The sequence below is a fragment of the Phascolarctos cinereus genome, unplaced genomic scaffold (assembly GCF_003287225.1).
Source record: "Phascolarctos cinereus isolate Bilbo 61053 unplaced genomic scaffold, phaCin_HiC Scaffold_4;HRSCAF=312, whole genome shotgun sequence".
Classification (NCBI taxonomy): Eukaryota; Metazoa; Chordata; class Mammalia; order Diprotodontia; family Phascolarctidae; genus Phascolarctos; species Phascolarctos cinereus.
This window is the reverse complement of record NW_027555847.1, coordinates 523,409,293-523,433,701: the sequence shown is the minus strand read 5'-3', so window position 1 is coordinate 523,433,701 and position 24,409 is coordinate 523,409,293. Positions and strand designations below refer to the sequence as shown.

The window sequence follows — 24,409 nt, the reverse complement described above, 5'->3', positions numbered from 1 at the left end:
TGTAGCCAATAATCAATAGACATTTAGTGCTTTCATTTTTAATGAAACATATACTTTGTAAATAGAAAGGCAGAGTTGCTTTTGACATGAAGATAAGCTAGTTTTGGGAAGATAAGATCTTTGTTTAAGGAAGATGATAGAGTAAAAGACCAATCAGAAGGACATTTCCTCCTTTACAATATTCAACAAAATCATCAGTAGACATGTCTCAAAGAAGCAAAAGTCCCAGAAATTTAAAAATAAAATATTATTATTAAATATAAAAATGAGTAAAACAAAGAAATAATGATGATCAATTAAAAGAGGAAATTAAAAGATTGACAGTCTAAAAAATAAAGCTAGAATTTCTTCAAGATATGAAAAAGTTAATAATTAGAAATAATTAAAAGATAAAAATGAAATTCTGAAAAATATATGAAAAAAGAAGAAATCTAATATGACTAAAGAATCTCAGAAAAAATGATGATAAAACAGCAACTTAGATATATCTATGGAAAACAAAGCAATTTGAAAAATATAATTATTTTTCAGGAAATTAACCTTTTTTTTGTCCTATGGTATAATTTAATTGGTATAAGGAACTCTGAATGAGGAAACCATTTCTACATATATCAGTAACTTTAGAAAATTATAGTCTTATAGAGTTGCTTAGGGCAGAGGTGTCAAACACAGGACCTACAGCACGCAGTCCATAACACTCCCAAGTGGGCACAAACCAGATTAAAATGTCATTGGGAAATATTTAACAAAATAAATTAAAATACAATAAGACAAATAATATTACATTTTAAAATTAAATAAAAATAAGTCCATCAGAGATACTTATATAAGGATTAGTAGCCCTTTGACACAGTTGGCTTAGCAATTAAGTTACTAGTTCAGCTACAAAGCCATTATATGTTAGATGCAGGGGTTGAATGTAGGCTTTTTTGACTCCAAGACTCTTGTTCCGTTAAGTATACGTTCATATCTCTGAATGACAAAAAAAAAAAAAAAGCAGTAGAAGCAGACAAAGGCATCCAGAACTTAACAAAGCTGGACAAAAGAATTCAAATCAAGAGGTCAGAGTAATGAAGGTAAATTTCAGAGCTATGAGATTTCCTAAAATCTGTGGAAAAAATAATTTGATTACTAAATTTGTGTAAGCTACAAAAAAAATGTATTGATGTGGTGAAAATGAAGGTCAGATTACAAATTGAAAAAATTCACGAGACCCCAATGGGGCTGAATTTGCAGTTATAAACATATAAAATATGCTTTGTGAAGCACTAAGACTACAATAGAAAAAATATATTATGAAAAGCTAAGAAGACCACATTTTAGTAAATAATAATTTTGCAAGATTTTTTCCCCACAAAAATGAGTACTAACAGATGCAGCTGGAATATGATACACCAAAAGTTAAGAAATACAGGCATTCATCTCCAAATCAACTTTTGACAAAGATACCCTTTTTATAAAATGCATGAAATGAACAGTTATAACTGCAACTAACTGAGTTATTCATGGAATGAAGGACAAATCTTAGAGCGATTTTTAAAAAAAATTATTTTTAATTTTTGAAATAAATAAGCATTTCCATAACATAGAATAAAAAAAGATGATTGCACATGAAACTGCAAATCTGTTATATACAACTTGCTATTCATTTTAAATATATATTGAAGTTATCATGTAACTTTTTCCCCTTTTTTCTCCCCTCCCATGACTTATCATTAGACACAAATATGTATAAATGAGTGTATATATGTATATATACATATATATGTAAAATCATACTATACATACTTCTATTCATCAGTTCTTTTTCTGGATACAAATAGCTTCTTCATAGATTCTTTGTAGTTAATTTGGCTATTTATTATAGTCACAATTATTAAGTTGCTCAAAATTGTTCTTAAAAATATTGCTGTTACTGTATACAGCATTGTCTTGGTTCTGCTCATTTTGTTCTTCATATTTTGTGCAAGTGTATCCATATTTTTCTAAGATTAAGGAGTTCATTTCTTATAGCACAGTAGTATTCCATCACAATCATATACTACAACTTCTTCAACCATTCCCCAATGTTTTTGAAGGGCAAAATTAACCTGCATAGAGATTCCAAAACCAACTAGAGTCATCAAGTTAAATGATTTAATCAATAAGAAATTTACAATTGTAATTAACTACCCCCAAGTCAATGCAGACACTGTAGGGAAATTAAAAGCAAGACTGATATTGTTTTAGTTAACTACTTAATGATTCAGGAAACTTTAGATAAGAATTAATTGTTTATTAACACTACTAATAAAGGGAGAGGAGAAAAAAGAGAAATAGGGAAGAAAAATGAGGAGGGAAGGAATCACATGTATTAAAATATTTTAAATATTTAATATTTAAAATTGGAGGGCAGGCTCAAATTTAGTATAGCACAAATAAATTTTGTACAAAGTAAATTTAGTAGAGTATAAATAAACTTCGGGCTCGATTAAAATTTGCTTACATCAGCTAATTGAAAAAAAAGATCTAAGTGATAGCAATTCTCCTTTAGGACTTTAAAGTTTCCAAAGTACATTAGTCACAGCAATCCTATAGATAGTGTGCACAGTAGCGTATGGAGTGTAGGTAATACACATTAGAATCCCCATTTGACCAATGAAAAAATCAAATGACTTATTCAGTGTTAAATGGTAGCTATGTATATATTTACCATTGAAGGCTAGTGGCCTTCAAATACAGAGTTTCTATTTCCAAGTCTAGTGTTCCTTCCACCAAAACAAAACTACCACTCAGCTGACAAAGCTGAAATCATTAAGAGATATACAAGGGAATTATGTAATGACTAAAAATACCATTATTAATAACACAATATTAATATTATATGTCTATACCCCTAATGGCAGAGCAATAAATTTTAAAAGGAGCATTTCATAGAAATAGATTTATGGATCATCAGGGTATCTTAAACTGGGATCAATGATTTCAAGCTACACATATATATTGTATATTTGAATAAAATAGGTAATGGGGAAATATATATATTTTTTATGGAGTTAAAACATTATTTTGAAAATGGATCCATAGGCTTCCCCAGACTTTCCAAAAGGATCCATGACACAAGAAAAAGCTAAAAACCTCTGATCTAGCCAATTTTTTAGATGAAGACAATTAATGGAAGTTAAATAGAAATAAACAGAGTAGAAACTAAATGAAGACAGACATGTTTTCTGTTTTTATCTTAATATCTCCTATGATGTCCGCATAGTGAGCAAGGAGTTGCTTTGCCTACTCTCAATTTATACTGTAAAGCAATAATAATTTAAAACTATATGGCACTGAATTTTTTTAAAATAGAGAAATAGGTTGATGGAACAGAATAGGAATACAACTAGGAACAAAAATCACGCAATAGGATAGTATTTGACAAATTCAAGATCACAAAGAAAAGAAAATATTCAACAAAAATTATTTGGAAAAATTGATGGCAATGTGGTAACAGAGGAAGTTAGATCCATATCTTACATTGTATACTGCACTAAAATCTTATTAGATCAATGAGCTAACTAGTGAAAACATTTATCATAAAACTAAGGAAAAAATGACATTATTATCTCAGTTTTAGATAGCTACGTAACAACCAGAAGAAATTATGTATGTCAAAATACATGGGATTTTAAAAAATAGACTTGTGGCTCAACAAAAATTTATACAAAAAGTATAGAATCAGGATGAGACAGAGTCTTTGTCATAAACATTTCTGATTAAATCTGATATAAAAAATTCTATAAAAGAATTACTATAAATTCAAGATCCATACTCTAATACTTACATGGTCCAAAAATATGAACAGAAAATACTTTAAAATTAACTTGAATAAATACAATTTGTACAAGTCAATCTACATCTGAAAAAATTGTTCATCAGGGAATATGAAAAGAACGCTAAACTTAAAATCAAAGGAACCTAGGTTTCATTCCTGGCACTATTACTTACTATTTGTATGACCTTGGGCAGATTTCTGAGTTCCAGTTTGCTTCTTGGTAAAATAAAGAGGTTGAACTAGATTACCTCTAAGATCTCTTCTGGCTTGACATCTGATGTTTTTATCTCAACCAAAAGATGTACATTGTTGGTATTTCTGTTTTATTCGCTGAATTGGCATTTCAAACAGCAAGCTCTTTTCTGGTTTTCAATGAGGGAATAATTGAAAATCTCAAGTCAACTTTTTCATCATAGGGTATAAATTGATTTCTTTTGCTTTTTCACTGTGTCATATTCCAGCGCTTTCTTTCATTTCTCAATGTGGATAAGTGGTGCTGCACAACTAGAAATGCTATTCCTAAATATGTAAATTGCCTCTTATTGGCTGATTGCAAATTCACTTTTAAAAATTAAAGCTTTAAAATTTGACAACTATGTTTCTGGGTGAGTAACATATATAATTTCTCTTCAGTGGCATCCTGTGGATTTTCTTGAATTGCATTTTTTCCTTCTAATCCTTTCTGCCAATTTTACTATATAACTTCTTCAAATATGATATTAGGGTTCTTTGTTTCCTTGTGTTTTTCTAAAGGATAAGTAATTTTCAGAGTCTTTCTGCCTCTGTCTTCAAGACCAATTGCTTTTATTTTTAGAGACTTCTAGCGTCTCCTATGAGTTTTACTTTGCAGAGTAGTAATTCTATGTCTATACAATATCTATGTATTTCTGTGTTCTTTTTATTCCATTCTCTTTCTGATTGTCTTCTATTTTATTAAAATTCCCTACCTTCTATTATAAGCCATTGATTCTTGTGTTTATCTTCTCAAATGGTTCTTTAAGGGCTTAAATTTCCTGCATTACTTTTCTCTTGTTTATTTATTTAGTTGGTTGTTTTTTTTCTTTTTTAAAATCAAGCTCTGCGACTCTTTAGAAGTTATTTCAGTAATTCTGTTATCATTTTATGGTATCTAGTTTTTGTTATTGCTGTATGATCTTTTTCTTTTGGAGATTTTCCCTCTTTTTTATTCTATCATACTAATTGTATGAGGGGAGCCAATTTTGTTGACTCTATACTTCAGTGTTGTTTTTTACTATGAGATTTTACTCATAAGGATTTCCTCACCCAATTTTTGTAGTCATTTAGTTTATTTTGACCATTTCTTATTTATTTAAGGTAATGAAAGGGAGATGGGCTTCAATAAAAACACTCACCAAACCTTCTTGCAAAAAAAAAATTCCAGAAGAAAAATAATTTTAAATCATTCATGAAAATGAGGAAAAAAAGAACTCTAACATAATGGCAAAAATTATAAAGTATCAATTAAAATAAATAGGCAAAAATGACAAAAGGCAAATATATTGGAAAATATCAATAATTTTTTTAAAGTTAGAATTTCCACAATAAATAATGAAATTAATTAGCTGCTTAATTCTCAAGTAATTAAAGGGAGGAAAAAATTGGCAAAAAATAACATGAGAAAAAAATGAAAGGAGAAGATATTGAGTATGTCTAGAGCATTTCAAGGAGAAAATTGCTAATGACACAACAATTTAAATTCACCTGTGGAAAACAAGCAAAAATATCCTAAGAAAATTAGAAATAATTTACTGACTAATTTAACTTTAGTTTAGGAGGGCAGATCTAAAATTCCCTTGTTATAAAATACTTCTATGGATGAGTTTTCCTCTGTCAGTAAGGATTGCAACCCAATATGGAATCTATCATCTTAAAAAGTTGACTAGATTACTTAGAGGTTAAGAGACTTGCCTAAATGTGACAAATTCCAATACAATTGTCAAACTAAATAAAGTGGATGAATATTTACAAAAAATATGAATGACCCAGATTAACAGAAGAAAAATATATAGAAATAATATGTTTGATTAATACAACACATGTAATCAATATATTATAAAATATTTGTTTTATATATTATTGCATATATTATATTAGAATGTTTTACTTAAAATATATCCTCTACAAAAATTATATATTAATGATATAAAATATAAATGTATTTCCCTAATATGATTAATATAAATAAGAATATAATATAAGTAAAGAACCCTATCTAAAAAAAGAAATTGAACAAGCCATTAATGAGTTCCCTAAGAGAAAATCCCCAGGATCAGATGAGTATTTCATTGATTTCTCCCAAACATAAAGAACAATTAATTCCTATCCTATATAAACTATTTGGAAAAATAAATAGAAAAATGCTACCAAATTCCTTCTCTGACAGAAATATGATTTTATACCTAATCCATGGAGAGCAAAAACAGAGAAAGAATACTATAAATCAAATTCCCTAATGAATATTGATGCAAAAATATTAGCAAGATGGTTATAGTAATATCTCACAAAGATCATAAAACTATGACTAGGTGAGATTAATACCTGGAAGGCAAGGCTGATTCAATATTAGGAAAACTATAAGCATGATTGGATATATCATTAACAGAAAAACCCCAAAATCATATGATTACATTAATAGGTGGAGAAAAGTTTTTTGACAAAATACTATACCCATTCTTATTTTAAAAATCAAACAAGTAAGCAAACAAGCAAACATTTAAAAGCATAGGAATAAATGGCATTTTTTTTCTTGAGGTAATAAGTTGTTGTTTGTTCTTTGTTTTTAAAGAGGACCAGTGATAATTGGATGGCATCTTGACTCAGACATGAATTGTATTGAAGTAAGGCAGAGTTGCACAAAGTCATCAGCCACACTTTCTTTTCTAGTCATTGAAGTCCAGTGGCAAGACAACAATCAAAATGATTGGTGATGGCCCAGGATACAGTGGATGACCTTGGTATCTTCAATATCTGATCAACCTCTAAGTGCCTGCTTTAGCCACCTTTATGGCCATTGGAACAAACTATTCTTATCTGCCTATTCTGTGTGGGGAAGTCTTCACATGCTTGGAGTAGGCATCCCTGAACATGTTGGTGACCTTCAACCTGGGTTAGTCTGTCTACCAAGACATTTTACTAGGGTTTGGTCACTGTACATGCTATAACTTCTTGGAGCCACAGGTGAAAGTCTAATGACAGATGGAATAGATTAGGTATACCATATACAGAAGTAAGTAATCAAAGTAAGCTAATATTTAATAAGCCCTGAGATCCAAGCTTTAGGGGCAAGTACTTACTATTTGACAATCTTATATCATATGCCAAGGTAAGGTCAAAATGGGTACATGATTTAAATATAAATGGTGATATGAGCAAAGTAAGGGAGTATAGAAAATTTTATCCATCAGGTCTATGGGTAAGGGAAAAATTTATGACCAAACAAGAGATAGAGGAGGATCATATAAAGTTAAATGGATAATTTGAATTACATGAAATTTAGAAGTTTTTACAAAAACAAAACCAATGCAACCAAAATTTGAAGGAAAGCAAAACACTTCAAGTATGACACCCAGTTTGCAATCCTGGAAGTCTGGGAGGATGGTGGTACTTTGATTAGTAATAGAGTAGTTTGAAAGGGAGTAGGTTTTGAGAGTGAATAATAACGAGTTCAGTTTTGAACATATTGAGTTAAAGATGTCTACAGGACTTCCAGTTCAGGATTTCTAAAAAGCAATTGGAAATGTGAGACTGTATGTCATCAGAGAGCTTCATTAGAATTGGGATGATAATTTCATCTATGGAAGTTGATGAGATAACTAAGTGAAATAGTAGGGCATGAGAAGAGAAAATGGCCCAAGACAGAGCCTTGTGGGACACCTATGGTAAGCAGATTTGACCTGGATGAAGATCCAGCAAAGGTCTGAGAAAAAGTGGTCACATAGATAGGAAGAAAACCAAGAGAGGTTCTAAAAACCTAGAGAGAAGAGAGTATTATGGAGAAGAGAGGGATTGGTAGTATAAAAGACTTCAGAGAGGTCTAGAAGGAATAAAGTTAAAAAAAAAGCCATTAGATTTGGCCATTAAGAGGCCATTTATAACATTAGTGAGAACAGTTTTGATTGCATGTTGAGATCAGAAGCTGGAACACAGAAAGTTAAGAAGAAAGTCAAAAGAGAAGTGATGGGGCCTATTGTAAATGACCTTTCTCAAGGAATTTAGCCACAAGAGGCAGGTGAGAAATGGGAATATAGTTAGCAGGGATGGATGGGTCAAGTGAGGATTCATTGAGAATAGGGAAAACATGGGCATATTCATAGGCAGTACAGAAGCAGCCAGTAGACAGAGAGAAATTAAAGATCAGGGTTAGACATTGTTTGGACTCAGCCCTATTGCAGCTCAAAACTGCCAAACTTTAGCAATTCACTAGCCACAGCCTCTCCAGATTGTAGGGATTACAGGCATGCGCCTCCAATCCAGGCAATATATATTATTCTTGAGCTTTCTTAATTGTTACATTCAGAAAGAATATACCTAGCTATTATCAAAGCACCACCTTCACATTTTCAAAAAGTATATCAATTTTAGACATAGTGCCTAAAAGAAAATATATTAATAGGCTGACTTTGTGAAAACAAACCTTCTTAACCTGGAGTCTTGAAATCTGTGAACTTGGATATGTGGGGAAAATTCATCTTTATTTTTCACTAATCTCTAAGTGAAATTTAGAAATTAAGAATTTCTTCACTTGTGAATGAAGGCAATAATGAAACCATTATTCTAAGAAAAAGTCCATAGGCTTCACTAGACTAAAAAGTGATCCAGGAAACTCCCTGATCCCCTCCCCCTCAAAAAGTCCTGCCTTAAAATTATAGTAAATAAGAGTTCTTAAAAGAAATTAAAACTATGCCATATGAAGATCAGTTGAATATCTTTAGAATTTACCCCAAAGAAGACTTAGTAGGGACCTATCTGACTTCCTTCTGCCTGACCCCAGAGAGATAAACCTAGTCCTGATGGATAAAACTCCCTGATATTCATATTTTTGTCCCAAAGAAAGATAAAACTCTGTAGCAATTAAAGCTCTTTGAAAATTGAGTGAGCTACCTCTAAGGCATCGAGTTCCCCAACAAGCTGTGGATGAGCAGAAGATTCATGATTCAAATAAAAGCTAGATTAAATTACCTCTGAGGCCCTTTGCAGCCCTGAAATTCTATGATTCTATTATTTCATGAAATGTTCTTACCTGAACTGCTAGTATAAAAGAAACCATTATCAATCTATCATAATTTCCATACAGTCCTGCTTGAAAGTATAGGGATGCCTGGACGGAGGCCCTTTTGTGATGATAAAATCAGATTGTATATGAAAAATTTGAAAGCAGTATATTATTATTATTATATTAACAGGTTCCAATGATGACCTGAATCTCGTAAGATAGCTGGATTAATAGGAATGAATGTAAAGCAAAGTCCTGTATTCAAATAAAGAAAAATCAACAATCTAAGTTGAGAGTGGGAGGAGGATATTGTTAGATAGCAATTCACATAGAAAAGAAGTGTGGGTTTTTTGTAATCTCACGGCTCAGTATGAGTTAGCAGTTTTAAATGGCAGTTCATAAAACTAATACAATCTTAGGTTACAAAAGAAGTGTCTAGAACAAGGAAGATAATTATCCTTGTTCAGACCATGCTTTGGTTCTATATTCATTCTGGCTACTACATTTTAAGAGGGAAATAAATAAACTGGAGTGTGTCATGGAGAAGGAGTGTGCAGGAGGGTGGTTGGAGCAAGTAGGCATAGGCAAGGATAATGTGGGGATTCAAAACCATGAGGTTAAAGGAATTGGTGGGTAGTCTTCAATATCTGAAGATTGTCATGAAAGAAAGATTAGACTTCTGCTTAGCCCCATAGAATTCACTCTGGTAACTTTTTGATCTTCCTTGATATCCTTCAGCTCTGTGGTTCTATTTTTATAGTTTTGCCCCACCGAGTTTAGACTTTTTTTGTTAATATACACAAGCATATATTTTATCAATGATTTCTATTTGGACTATTTGTACTTCCAAACATCTGTCAATTTGGTGGAAAATAGCTAAAAATGAAAAATGAAAGGCTTTGTTATTTTACCATATGATGAATTAATTGCACAACAAAATTAAGCAGGAAGGATAAGATGCCTAATCATTGAGACTAATTAGTGAGAAAATAGTACTTTGGTAATCCTGGAAAAGCATTACTTCTTGATAGATAGAATTAATCTAGTTACAGATGAAGTTACAGATGAAGTATTCCCTCCCCTGCAAAAGAAATGTAATCCCAATATGGTAGGGAGACTGGAGGATGTGAAATACGAACTATCCACCATCTATCAGTCCCGGGCCCTAAAGCTACGCGTTTCCTCATCTCTCTTGCATTGAAGTGATACATTCCTATCTCATTTTTTCCCAACATGATCATAAAACATGTGTAAAGTAAACTTTTATGAGAAACCTGATATAATCCTGGCAATGAATTTCCTGAAAAAAAAATGCAAAAGAAGCATGCTTTAATGAAAAGTGAAGGGAGGAGAGGGGTAAGTGGGGCAAGGGAGTCCTCCTTTATGAAAATCATCTAGCACGTGCTCATCCTAGTCCTCAACTGGCACCAGTTTTATGGGCCTTTGTAGGCAGGACATCCTAGTTGCAATCTCACTGATTTCACTCAATTTTAAAATGTTGCCTAATTCAGCTTTAAAAACAGAGAGGAACTAGCTCTATCTGTTTTGAATGAGCCACAGTTTATTATAGGCAATAGGGTGATCAAATAAAAGCCCAGCTGAATCTCAGTTGCAAGAAAAGATGTATTTATTTGCTCTGCATAGAAATGAAAGCTGTGTCAGCATGTGATAGTAGCTTAATAATACTAATCTTGATCACCTCTTACACTTTCACAACCCTGCTTCTTTTTACCCCTCAGATATTGAAGATTTGTTCATCCTTGCCAGCTTTGAAAATGTCTCTATGAAATTAATTTGTCCTACCCAAATTTTAATTGAAAGAGAAGGTAATATGGACTATAGGTCATAGTATAACACACATCAGACAGTTTACACATATACACACACACACACCTATATATAGATGTAAATATGTCTGAATCTATATGTATGCATGTATGTATATATGTATTTATGTGTTAAGGAGTTTCCTCACCTGGGAATTCCTTATACCAATGAAATCATAGCTCCAGTCCCTATCTCTATGCCTTGTAGAGACATAAATACATATGCATATATATATAATTAATAAATTCATACATGTGTATTAACTTACTAACTTAGTTTCATCTAAGGGATAGTGACCAGAATTGGTTCCTATATGGTTTACTAGGATTTAAAGGGACCAGATAAGAAATAAAATTGAACCTTAATGATTTCTGGATTTTGAATTTATCCAAGTAAGGGATTGATATTGTGTCATAATGTTCATAAAGTTATAGAAATATGTAATTTCACAGTTGGAAGAGACATCAAAGTTCATCAGTCTAACTCTAAATCTGATTATAGACCCCCTCTAAAATATTCCTGAGAAGTAGCCTTCTGTGTTCTGTTGGAAGACTGTCAGTGACAAGGATCAGTTGTAGTAATTCCTCTCCTACTTCCCCCACCACGTCAGGCAGACACTTCCAAATCTAATCATCACTTGGTTTACATTTCTTCATCTCACCCATAAGGACATTATGAAAAATTTTGTATAATGCCTTACTTAAATAGTTATTGGATACCACAACATTCCCCTGATCTCCTACTCTGGTCTACTAGCACTGCCAAAAGAAGAAATTGTTAAACTGGCATGACATGTTCTTAATGAACACGTAATGTTAAGTTGTGATTACCTCTTTGAATCAGGCTCATTGACCTATAACTGAAAGTATGTTCTTACTTTCCTATTTTGAAAAATTGAGACACTTACTTATCTTCAGCTCCATATTTTATCTCCTGTTCACCACAGTTCCTCAAAGATCACAATAGCAGTTCTGCAGGCACATTCATAAGTCCCTTCAGTATTCTGGGATATAGTCCATCTTTTAAACTGTGGGTTGTGACCCACGATTTCAGAAGTGAAGGGTTCATGAGTGGAAAAAGTTTAAGATGCCCTGATCTAGACTAGGGCCCTTGAACTCATCAAATGTAGCTATTATCCTCTCATCTCTCTTACATTTTAGTTACCTAGTTAAAAAAAAAAAACTTTTTGGGTGGTATATTTCTCAGTATCATGATCATAGAGTGTTATGAAAGTTAACCAGGACAAAAAAATAATTAAATATGTTATATGATAAATCTTATAACTTCCTACATCTTTAAAAACTTTGAATATGCAATTTCTCCTACTTAGGCTGAAATTACTTGTTTTATATGATTTGAATTCACAAGACTTCAACCTGTATTGTTGAAATCTTAATCCTGGTAGCATAAATCACATTAACTATTAAGTGTACCTTTTATAGACAATTCATTTTTTTATGTCTAATCTAAATTATAACCCATTTATTATTATTATTTTTGCTTTTTGGTGAGGCAATCAGGGTTAAGTGACTTTCCCAGGGTCACACACCTAGTAAGTGTCATGTGTCTGAGGCTGGATTTGATCTCAGGTTCTCCTGACTCCAAGGCTGGAGCTCTATCTAGTGTGCCACCTAGCTCCCCCATAGCCCATTTATTTTCAAAGGGGTTTAAATCAGATGAGTTATCAGACCATTTGAGCATGTTTGTCTCTTTTTGTTAAATAAATTTCTTAATCTTTTGTGACATGTGACATTGTACAAATTTATGTTATAGCATTCTGTTTCTGTTTTAGAATTTCTATACTTCTGAAATAATTGTGCTCCTTTATATGTCAATTTTTTTTTTTACAGAATTCATTATTTCTACAGTGGGAACATGTTTTTTGGGTTGAGTTACTGATACTTTACAGGCTCACCTAGATTTCTTTTAATATAGATTAGAATGTTGGGTTTTTTTTTTTTTGGCTAAGCAATGGGGTCAAGTGACTTGCCCAGGGTCAGACAGCTAATAAATGTGAGATGTCTGAGGGCAGATTTGAACTTAGGTCCTCCTGATTCCAGGGGCAGTGATCTATCCAATGCGCCATCTACCTGCCCCTAAAAATTTTTTTAAAGTGGTTTCATCAGTTAAAAAAAAACACTTATTTTTCAATTCTCATTATTCCAATCTTTGTATTTTCTTGCCCATGACAAGTGTTATTTTTTTTGTCATAGCAGTGGTTCATAGCCTTAGAAAAAAAATGAACAACAAATTATTCTCATTGTTCTTCCAAGCTCAAGAAGTCCTATATATCCATCTAGAAGAATCAGTAATTCCCTTCCACATACCAGGTCCTTCTGAAGGACTTCGCTTTCTTCCTGAAGAATAATTTGGCAGAGCAATAATTTATTAGTTCTTGGTGTGGTTTTTTGTTTTTAATTCATTTGTTTTTGACCATTCTTTCCTTTTTGCTTTGTTCCTTGAAATCACTGACTTTCCCAAAACAAAAATCATTACAATTATCTCTAAAAGTCACTGAAGTCTAGACTTTAAAAGCTGTAACTTTTGCTTGTTTCCTAGGCGTAATATCTATTCTTAAAAACCACAGAATTTAAAGCACAACAAAAATGTGTGGCATGAAATCAATCACTCAACCAACAAAGAACTAAAGGTGAGATTAATCAGCTCAAGCCAGTCTCAACTGAGTCAGAATTTTAAACCAATCAGGATTAAACATTCTAAGTTAGTCTAGTGTTAGTAGATACATCACACAAGAAAGACCATTGTGATCTCAAAATGAAACCAGCTTCATTGTCTGGCCTCTTCTTACATAAAGATTACCCTTCCTGCAGCAGGTTGTGTTTCCAGCTTTCAGGTAACCTTTCCTACCTGAAGAGAATTATGAGATGCCATTCCACCTTGCACAAGTCTTCTCACCTATTTTCTTCTTGTTTGCAGAGGACACTTCCTGGCTGCAGGGGACTGAGAAATTACTACAGGAGAGGGTAGGCCAGTCTCTCCACCTGACCTGGCCCACCTGCAGGGCAAGAAAAATGTCATTCCATTGTCTTCATGCACTGGTCCCCTTAACTTAAGGCTCTGAGAGAACTTTTCCTTGAGGCTAAACCTCTTGAAATATTGATAAATTACCAGAACTCATCCTCATTTATTAAAAAAAATTCCCATTTGATCATACCTTTCCAATTCCAGTGATTCTGAACCCCCAGTTGTCATTTACACACTGTTCTTTATTCACCACTGCCTGCTCCTTTATTTCCATATCCTTTAAACCACCTTCCCTACAATGTTTCACTCTAAAACAAGTAACTCCTCCTTCCACAGTGTTCTCTGGAATGGCTGCTTCACAGGTAACACTTTTCCTTTAATCTTTTCCCCTTTTTCCCACTTCTTTTGTCTTCAGCCTTTCACTGAGACCTGACTTCTTCTTAATAATACAGACCCTTAGGCCACCCTTTCCAGCACTGACTGTACTTTTCCTCATTCCCTAAGTCAAAGGCCCAGGTTGGGGGGTTGGGATGTTCCTTATTCTCCCTTTAATACCATCACTCAGTAACTTGTCATCCTTTGAGGTTCCTTCAATTCATATTTATCACCCAATCCAAATTTTTGTAGTTCTTGTCTACTGATCTCCAAGACTTAACCTCTCCTTCCTTAATGAGTTCAGTTCCTGGCTCACAGTCACTTTCTTATCCCTAATTCCTGTCTTCGTACCAGGGAACTTCAGCATATGTATCAATATTTCCTTAAGCAGTCTAACCTACTAGTTCCTCAAACCACTCATTTCCCATGACCTTCATCCCACATTAACTGCACACCAAAATGGTTATATCCTGAACTTGACTTCATCCACAAATTCATGACTTCCACATTCATGAACTCTGAAATCCCTTATCTGATCACAATTTATTGTCATTCCAACTCTTCCTGTGCCTTGCAACCCAAATCCAGTTCTTTGTCCTTGTCATGATCTCCAGTCCCTCCAACCCCAATGTTCTTTCCCAGGCCATCATTACTTCACTGGCTAAACTTTCCTCCCTTCTCCATTTTGATCCCCTTGGCAAATGAATTCAACTCTACATTGCCCTCTCTATTAAGTTTCTTATTCTCTTATCCTATGACTGATATTGCCCTAAAAAGCCTTAACCTGGATAATTCCAATCATCCTCTGCCTTAGCAGAAAGACTCATAAGCTGTGGAATGAAGATAGAGAAAATTGTGAAATTATGCTAACTGAATCTGCTACAAATTTGTTATGAAATCACAGTTGGGTCCCCACTGTGCCAAGGCAATCCTTTAATCCTTTTCTACCTCCCTAATTAACTCATTATCTCACTCATCACAATGACTTCCAAATATTTTCACCATTCCTCAAACCTCCCAAAGTTCCCACGTGTCTCTACCTTCTCAAGAACTTTACCTCATGCTTCAGTGGAAAAAAAGAGATAGATCACTGAAAGTTTCTTCTTTTGTCCTCCTTTGTACCTGACATCATTTAAATGTCTTCTGCCACTCTCTCTTTCACCCTGTCTCATGAGAAGAGATAGGCCTTCTTTTTGCCAAGGCAAACTCTCTACATGCCGAAGTGATCTCACTGCATTCTATCGTATCAAAAAATGCCTACTTTGTCCTCCCTATTCTCTCACTTGTCTTCAATCTCTCCCCATCTATTGTCTGCTTCCCTTCTAACTATAAAAGTACCTAAGTCAATCTGATCCTCAAAAACCCCTCACTTCATCCATCCATTTCTATTAGCTCTAGTCCTATATATTATGACCTTTTTGTGCCTAAACTCCTTGAGAAGGCTATCAACAAGTCACTGCATCTCCTTTCCTATTACTCTCTTCTTAATTCCTTACAATCTGGCTTCTGATTTTACCATTCAACTGAAACTTCTCTTACCAATGACCTCTTAATTGCAAATCAAATGGATTTTTTTCCTCAATCTTCATCTTTCTTGACCTCTATGAAGCCTTTAACATTTATTCTGTGGATAAAATGAGATGACATTTTTAACAGTACTTTGCTAATCTGAAAGAATTGTATCTAGGTATTTGGAGTATAACTGACCAATAGTCTAGCAAAATAATGGGAAATATTTGTACTTTGAGGAGATTGGACTAGTTATAAGAATCATTTTTTTTTTAAAAAAAGCTTTCAAACAACTGTCATACTTCAAAACTTATTTCTTATTTATGCACGTTTCATCAATATGATTAAAAACCAGCAAAATGTAAATCAAGTCACCTGGGTATAATTCTAATTCTACCAATAACTCAATGTGGTATAAAATTAACTTGGTCTGTTATTTGTACTTCATCCTACATAATACCTAGGCCAGTGCCTTGCATATGTTAGCCTCTGTTGTACCAATCATTTCTCTTATCTAGGGTTTCATGGTCCTCATTTGCAAAAGATGAGATTGGGCTAGATGATGTCTAAGATTCCAACTCTAACAGTCTATTGTTAAACTTATTTTTAATCTAGACAAATAAAGGAATTTACTGACAATGTATAAGCATTGAGCATATTTGAGGCAGAGTGGTACAGCATAATGAGCATCAGATTTGTAGTCAGAGAACCTGGATTTGAATCTTGTCTTTGCCGTTTGAACAAGTCATTTAATCTCTTTGGTTTTCAGTTGTCTCATGTGTAAAATGAGGTAGCTGAACTAGATAAGTTCTCAGCTCTAAAATCTGCTCTAAAGTCTGGTCCTGTGATTTGAGAACCATTTAACATAGAACGGAACAAAGCGGACTGATATTAATGCAAACAATTTCACTTATTCTGGCATGTGAAATTCAGATTGGTCATTGGCATTTGCATTAGGTTTGTCAGAAAATTTCTTTGTGACTGTGGCAAATTGATTATTTATTCTACTAAAATGTACCATTTTATTCTTCCACACAGACAGGAGACATTAGACAGTTTCACTTCACAAAATTAAAGAATATGTTATTGACATGAATAAAGCTTTCAAAAATGAAGAGATATTTGCTTAAGGTTTTGAAATGGGAAGGATTCTATCAGTCAAAGATAAAGTGATCTGAGACAAAACTTCCAAGTATAGGGAATTGGATGAGGAAAGACATTGAGAAGGGAAATTATGAGATAACAATAGAAGATGTAACAAAAGTGCTTCAGAAAATACCTCAGGTTCTTATTATTCAAGCCAATTTTTTTTCTGGCAGCAATATGAATAAATATCAAGGATACTTAATGTGACCTGATGCCTTTCTGCTACCACCAAATATAGAAGAGATACTTCTTCCACCTCTCTCCTCTTGCTACCTCCCATTCCCATACCTGCATGCACTAGAAAATTTTACTTTGTCCCTTACGGCTGTGGATTAAAGAATAATCCTGCATACCTCCTGCCACTGGGTGCCAATATAATATAGCTTTAAGCCGTGTGTACATAAAAAGAGATTTGAAAATTAATTACTAAACACATTAAGTTAATAATATTCATTGACCCTAACTATGTAAGAAGACAGGATTCATTGGAAAAGACTGATGCTAGGAAAGATTGAAGGCAAAAGAAGAAGGGGAAGGCAGAGGATGAAATGGATAGAGTTATAGAAGCAGTGAATATGAGCTTGGAGAAACTCAGCAAATAGTGGAGGACAGAAGGGCCTGGCGTTCTATGGTCTATAGTATCACAAAGAGCCGGAAATGACTGAATGACTGAATGTCAACAACTGCATATTCTGTGAGGGAATGGGCACACAATTTGTTTCTGTCCAGCTTTGGTTTTGTTTGTTTGTTTGTTTTTTGACAAATAAGGGGCATAAGACCTATTTAAAATCCACCTTTCATACAAGCTGGAATGTAAATGTGCCATAAGACAGGTACAAAATTTTATAGGAATGAAGAGGAGAGAGAGATTATATCTAAATGAGGCATCATGGAAAGGTATATGGAGACAATGGATTTTAAGGTAGACCCTTAATATTATATAGGAATGAAATAATAATGGGAGCTGAAAAGCAGGGTAGGAATTCTTTTTTTTTTTTTTGGCAAGGCAATTGGGGTTAAGTGACTTGCCCAAGGTCACACAGCAAGTATCAAGTATGTGGTCTGAGACCAGATTTGAGCTCAGGTCCTCCTGATTCCAGGGCTGGTGCACTATCCACTGTACCACCCAGCTACCCCAGGGTAGGAATTCTATTTCCTGTGGAGGAAACAATATAGACTAAAGTGTAAAAGCAGAAATGTTAAATAAATATTCCTACTTTCTGAAGTATAGAGAATGCAGACAGACATAGTGAGAGAGAGGCAAGGCTGAATGAAAAGGTATGTGTAGGAGCATCAAATTGTGGAGACCCCTGAATGCTCAGGTAGAGGAGTTTGGACTTTATTGACTTGGCCATCAGGAACTAATGAATATTTTTTTTAGTGGGGGAGATAGCAAGATGGTAATAGTAATTTACTAGCTTAAATAATTATCTGACATAGACAATTGGGTACTGTCTTACTTTCACACCTGTAAAGACAAAATTTCCAGACCTGTATAATAACAAAATCATATTGTTGTATCACGAGCTGCTTGGTTATATTATTTTGCACAATGATTAGCGAGAAAGTAAAGAATGTCTAGAAAAATTTTTTTTTTATCAAAAAAGAGATTAATGAGAGAAAGAAAAGCCTGTGGAATTATTTCTTAAGTAAAACCAAATGCAAAGTTTACTGAGTGACAATCTCTAGGGATGATATTGCTGCAGGACACACAAATCTGGTAAGGAGTAAGTAAACATGTGTGAATAAAGTATCCCAATATTAATTAAGCCATATATCAAAGAACAAGCAAATTAAATCTTCATATTTAGAATTACTGTACACTGTAAAAATGAAATCTTTTGTACTTATGCCTCAAGAAAGTTGTACAAAAGTAATTCTCTTTAGACTCTATAGTATCTGAATTCAAGGAGATGGTTAAATTGATTTTGGATGTAAAGCTTTTTTCAAGTATAAAGAGTGCTAGATTTCCCGTCAGAGGATTACAAATAGTTCATATCCTAGCCCCTATCTTTTACTATTTATGTGTGTTTAGGCAAAAGTCACTTTTATAGGTGTCAGTTTCTTCATCTGTAAAATGAGGAAGGATTGACCAAATAATCTCTAATGTTACTTCCAATTATAAATTTATTATCTTGTAAAATTATGTATCAAACTCATAATCTATCTTTTTTGTGTAAGTGCACATTATCTCATTAATATTAAATTCCTTCATGCTTATTCTTGAGAATTTGATAACCTGTGATACCTTGGACAAGTCATTTAGCATCCCAGAAGCTCAATTTACTCTTCAAAAACATGAAGGGATCAGATTAGATGGCATATAAATACTTCCTATTCCCATAGAAGAATACATTCTAGCAAATACGGCTTGGCACCACTGTATTAAATAACCTATAAAATTGTTATATGACATCTAAAATCCATTCTGACTAAAAACTTACAGTATTCTTCCTCTTTCTACCTCAAAATTCAATTATTACTTAATCTCTATTTATGCTTATATTTATACATATTAAAATAAAAATTTCACAAACGGTATTTGAAGGTTAAATAAAATATTCTATTTGTTTCTAGATATTTACTTTATGCCTCCACTTGTCTTATGTTTCAAAAGTTATCTGATTTCTTGTTTTGTTTTTTCTTCTCTCTTTTAGGATATTAGTTTAATTCTATAATGTTCAAATGATCACAGAATGAAAAATATTATGAATATTATTCCATGACTGGAAGGGATTAAAAGATGAGTATATATATTTATATACTTAAAAGGAATTGGAATGTATCTATTTGGGTTGGGAAGTGTTTCTTTTTTTCTTTAACTCTCTCAACAAAGAGAATTGCTATTCTGATGTCTCGGGCTGACGAGTAACTGATTAAACAATTTCTTAAGTTAAACAAGTGGTGCACTACAGTGCCAGTCATTAGACAAAAAAAAGTAATGAAATGTTCACTTTTTCTGAACATGTAAGAAAATATGTCATCTTGTTGGAATGACCTAGTGGCTTTTGGTGTTATAATTTTGCTCATGTGAAATGATGCTTTGCAGAGAATAGTCAGTTGTGGTAGGGACCAGTGTAATCCAACCATGCTGAGAAGGTTTACTGTTTCCTTCCTATATTGTCTTGTCTTCTACAGGACCATAATCACGACTTCAGTGGAGCTATGCTGCAGCAGATTCTGGAGGTCCTATGAGATATTCCCATGATACAAAGAAGCTACACAGTAATTTGAGAGGAAAAATTCAGAACCAGCAAATTGTCTTAATTTGGAAGGACCCCTACTTTGATCAGAACTGCTACCCCATCCCCTTTTTCCAAAGGCACTAAGAAGAAATGTTGTTGGTCCTTTGTTTTCAAAGAGTTGCAGAAAGTCATCAGCCTCACTCTTTCTTCTAGAGTCATTGAAGTCTAGTGGAAAGATGAATGGCAAGATGGCCAGCAAGGGCCTAGGATGCAGTGGAAGACCTTGGTATCTTTAATGTTTGACCAGGTGCTCCACAGGCATCTGCTTCAGCCACCTTCATGGCCATTGGAAAAAAATTGTTTTTATCCATCCATTCAGCCAGGAGATGTCTTCACATACTTGAGACAGAAACTCTCTTTACGTTCTGATGAGTTCCAGACCTGTTGGTTCCCCTCAACCTGTTTTAACCTGTCTGTCAAGATGGTTTTCTTGGAGTATGGCTGCTGTGCATACAACAGCTTCTTGGAGCCATAGGTGAGAGTTGAGTGGTAGGTGGACACCCAAGGTGAATGAGCAGCCCTGAAAAGGGCTTAACAAGCCCTCACACCAGAGGTGCTAGTCTTCCTTGCGTTTATTGAGTAACGATTCATTGCCTTGGTGATTACTTTTAATTATTTTGTGAGAACAACTGGAGATTAGAGTTACTTTACAGTGAATAAAGGAAACCCCACACTGAATAACTCTGCTTTTATGATGCTTTTTTCTTTGTCACATGCAAATCAGTTGAAATATAATAGAAGTTGACTGATCACTTAAAACATATTCCTGGATGTTGCCAAGTTATATTTAGTAGCTCAAGATAACTTCTACACCTTGTAATGGGAATATGTTAATGGAATATGTTTACTTAGGGTGAACAACTCCATTTTGTTTTAAGTCTCAGTTTTGTAGCTAAGCAGTTGTTATATAAGCTGTCTTTCAGTAATAAGATAAACACTTGGATCATATAATTTGGCAATGAGGTGTGTGTATGTGTTCCCCAATTTGGTAAATAACTATTAATTGCATATGTCTTCCTAAATGTGGCAAATAAATAATAAATACTTGCTAATGAAGTAGCTTTGATCAATAGTTTCCTTTCACCATAACTGTAGATAATCTCCAGTCAGAACTTAAATGTAATTTGTAAACACCTTTACCCAAAACATAAGATCTATGAGAGTCCCCAGATCTGAAACCTGTCAGAGAGTTAAGGGGATGCCTCTATCCCAAGCATGTGTGAAGACTTCCCCAGCTTGCTGTTGAATGTCTAGAACAGACTCTTGCATTTGGAAATTTGAGCATCCCATGTAAGGCTGATGGAGACTTGCCAGTGTGCTGCTTTACCACCTTGCCACTTTAGAGAGACATAGGGCCTCTGAGCAGAGAGGGAACCTTGTCATGAGCATTGGTATGAAACATATTTACTGGGGCATTAGGAATCAGATTAGTACTTGATTCCTTGATGGCTTGATTTTTTATTATAGTTGAATTCCAATTAGTGCAAATAATGAATCCCATGAAGTGGTTGAATTATTTGAATTTGCACTGCTTATTTCCATTGGGCTGGAAGCCGTGATCATAATTTACATAACTATAACTTCAGATAAGTGTGAATTCAAATAATAGAGACCTCACTGTATTGGATACTCAAATTTGATTGCATACATTGCATTGATTGCATTTTTAGTGTATCATCAGCCCTAATAAACATACATAATGGTGAATTGGTTTTATGTGTGCATCGTTCATTACATACCTCAAGCCAGATTAATTCCTTGAGTGAGAATAACAATGATAATTTCTTCCCTTTTGTTTATGTATGTATCATTATGGCTTGAACCCACCTCCCTACACCCCACTCCCCCCCAAAAAAAAGAAATTCTGAGTGTTTACTGGACATAGAGATTATCTTATAGTAATTCAATAGTTGAATAAGTCATAACTCTCTAGACAGTTCTCAAATAACTCATTCCAAATGGAATCACTGAACAGGTTGTTGGGAGGGGGTGGAAGAGTGTGAGAAAAGATTGCCTCTAAAAATAAATTTAATCCAAGAGGAAGTGATAGCATCACGTATATTTAAATATTTTCATCTCTGACTGTTGTGCACCCAAACACTCAAGTGTACTACAATTTTTTTCTAAAGTTGACTGTCTTTGTGGATTCAAATAAACCCAAGATAGCAAATAGTTGTTTTTTACATGTATAACATTATCTTTTTCCTGCTTAGAGGGTTAGGATTTAAATACTTGAGTGGCTCTGGCAATAGCCAGCTTTAGGTCATTAGTTCTAAAAGCAGATACAAGGTCTTTCTAGGTGGCTGTGAACAAGACATCTAATTAAAATGGAAACACCTATGCTGAAATATTGGTGTGCTGGATAAAGAAATGTTTAGGCATTTTTCGCACAAGATATGGTTTGTTTTATTGTTTATTTTTATTACTACACAATTATTCACATCATTTAGTCCCTACAAGAGTAACCATGCGAAGTGATGCTATTTGGTAGTTAAGAAAATCAATTCTGGTTTAGTTCTTGCACTAAAGGTGAGGATATTAGCCAGTGATTTCCTGTGTTCTAGTACACAAACAAAAAAGCAGAGGTGTTAAAGGAAGTTACAGTTACTTCAGAGCCATTGTTCGGATTTATTTGGACATGCATACCTTAAAATAAAATTATTTGAACTCTGCAACGATTAAACATCAGGCATGTAAGAGTACAGGTTATTTTCTGAAAGAAAGTAAGGATGACTGTGCTTAGTTGAATATTATTATGAAGAGTGAGCAACAACTATTTATTATCTTTACTGTTAATCAAAGTACTTGGGTTTTTTCCCACCCTTTGTTGTGATTGTGATGGAGGAAAACTGTTAATCCCATTTAAAATTAATAGCACATTCCCTTTATCATCTCTGAAACATACAAGTATTAATTTTTGTGTAATAGGTTCAATCTCCACTTAAATTTCCAATCTCCAATCTCCACTTAAATCCACTCCAGTTTATGTCCGGAGGAGAAAGACTAGTTTGTTCTGTGCCTTGTCTGGTAAACACAAGCTCTATCAAGAGACCAATTTGTGTGATTTGTGATTGGTATTTTATTGGAGTGGTGCTTCAAGACAAGCCAAAGAGAAAATGTTAATCTTCCTGAATTACAGGGAAAATTTGTGATATCAATAAATGTTTATTTTTCTTAGTAACTCTCCTATATTGTTTTAGCTACCTTTCCATGAGCCAATTTTTCCTTGACTAGCATCCTATTATCACCAGTGTTAGTAGGTGATACATATCCTTTTCAGTCTTGTAGGTGTACTGATGGAATTGTTCAGTTTCAATCATTGACACGCTTAATTTCTAGTAAGGGTGCCGATAAGAATCTGAAACACACTGGAAGATTTGATGAATGATTTGACATTGTAAGTCTTCGTGGTTGAATTCCTGGTTGGCAATGCACCTACACAGTCAAGGAGCTGTATAAACCATTAAGATTTATTTAGTGTGCTAAGCTGCATGGATGTATTGCTGCTTGGTGGTTTTTGAATCTAGCCTCTACACTTGGTCACATTTATGAAACTGCCAAAATGTGAAGAATGAGACCCTTTTTCTGTCTAATCCATAATAGTATTTTAAAAATGACTTCTGTCCTCCTCATCATCAAAGTGAAGCAGCCACAGCAAATGGAAGTGATGCCAATGAACAAAACGAACATAAACAATACCATATTTTCCATGACTCTCAACTGAAATAGTAAAAGTTTTAACTAAATAAGCCTACTTGCATACTGTTCAGGTGCATATACCAATGCTATCTTATCTATTAATTAATATTTCATGTAAAGTGATAATATTTCACAGATTTGTGGAGCCAACTTAATGCTAATTATACTGTTTAGCACTGGTGAGTTCAGAGATGGGGTATAGTTTACATGATCAAATATGACAGTGTTTGTAAAGTACTTAGCATGGTGTTTAGCATATGCTTTATAAATGGCAGCTATTAATATTTTTGTTAGATTCACCGTACCCTAACATCTGAGATCTCACCTAGCAGAGTATTTTTTTGTTTTTTTTCCAGAAATTTCAGTTTATTTGAGCACTAACACTGCAGCAAGTAAACAATTTTTAGAAAGTTTAAAGCTAATGCAAAGAAAATCCCTTGCAAAATTTACCACAATTGTTTACTTTCTGAAAATGAGCATTAAACCATTTGCATAACATCTGCACTGCTTGGAGGGCTTAAACAGTAAAGCAATTAAATCTGTATTCTGTAATGCATAGTCGCAACCCAAGCAACACTCAAGTTGTTA

At 33.8% G+C, this 24,409-nt stretch overlaps 1 protein-coding gene across 2 annotated transcripts in view; it reads left to right on the top strand.

Annotated features, from left to right (window-relative positions):
• The window catches only part of LOC144456992 (uncharacterized), an 83,434-nt gene extending 61,345 nt beyond the window's left edge, over positions 1–22,089 (top strand). The window contains exon 2 of one of the 2 annotated variants that reach the window (XM_078153539.1): positions 19,535–22,089. The gene's annotated coding sequence lies outside the window, so the exon portion shown is untranslated. The remainder of the gene's footprint in view (positions 1–19,534) is intronic. The other variant, XM_078153541.1, reaches the window with a different exon arrangement.
• Positions 22,090–24,409: the final 2,320 nt, after the last annotated feature.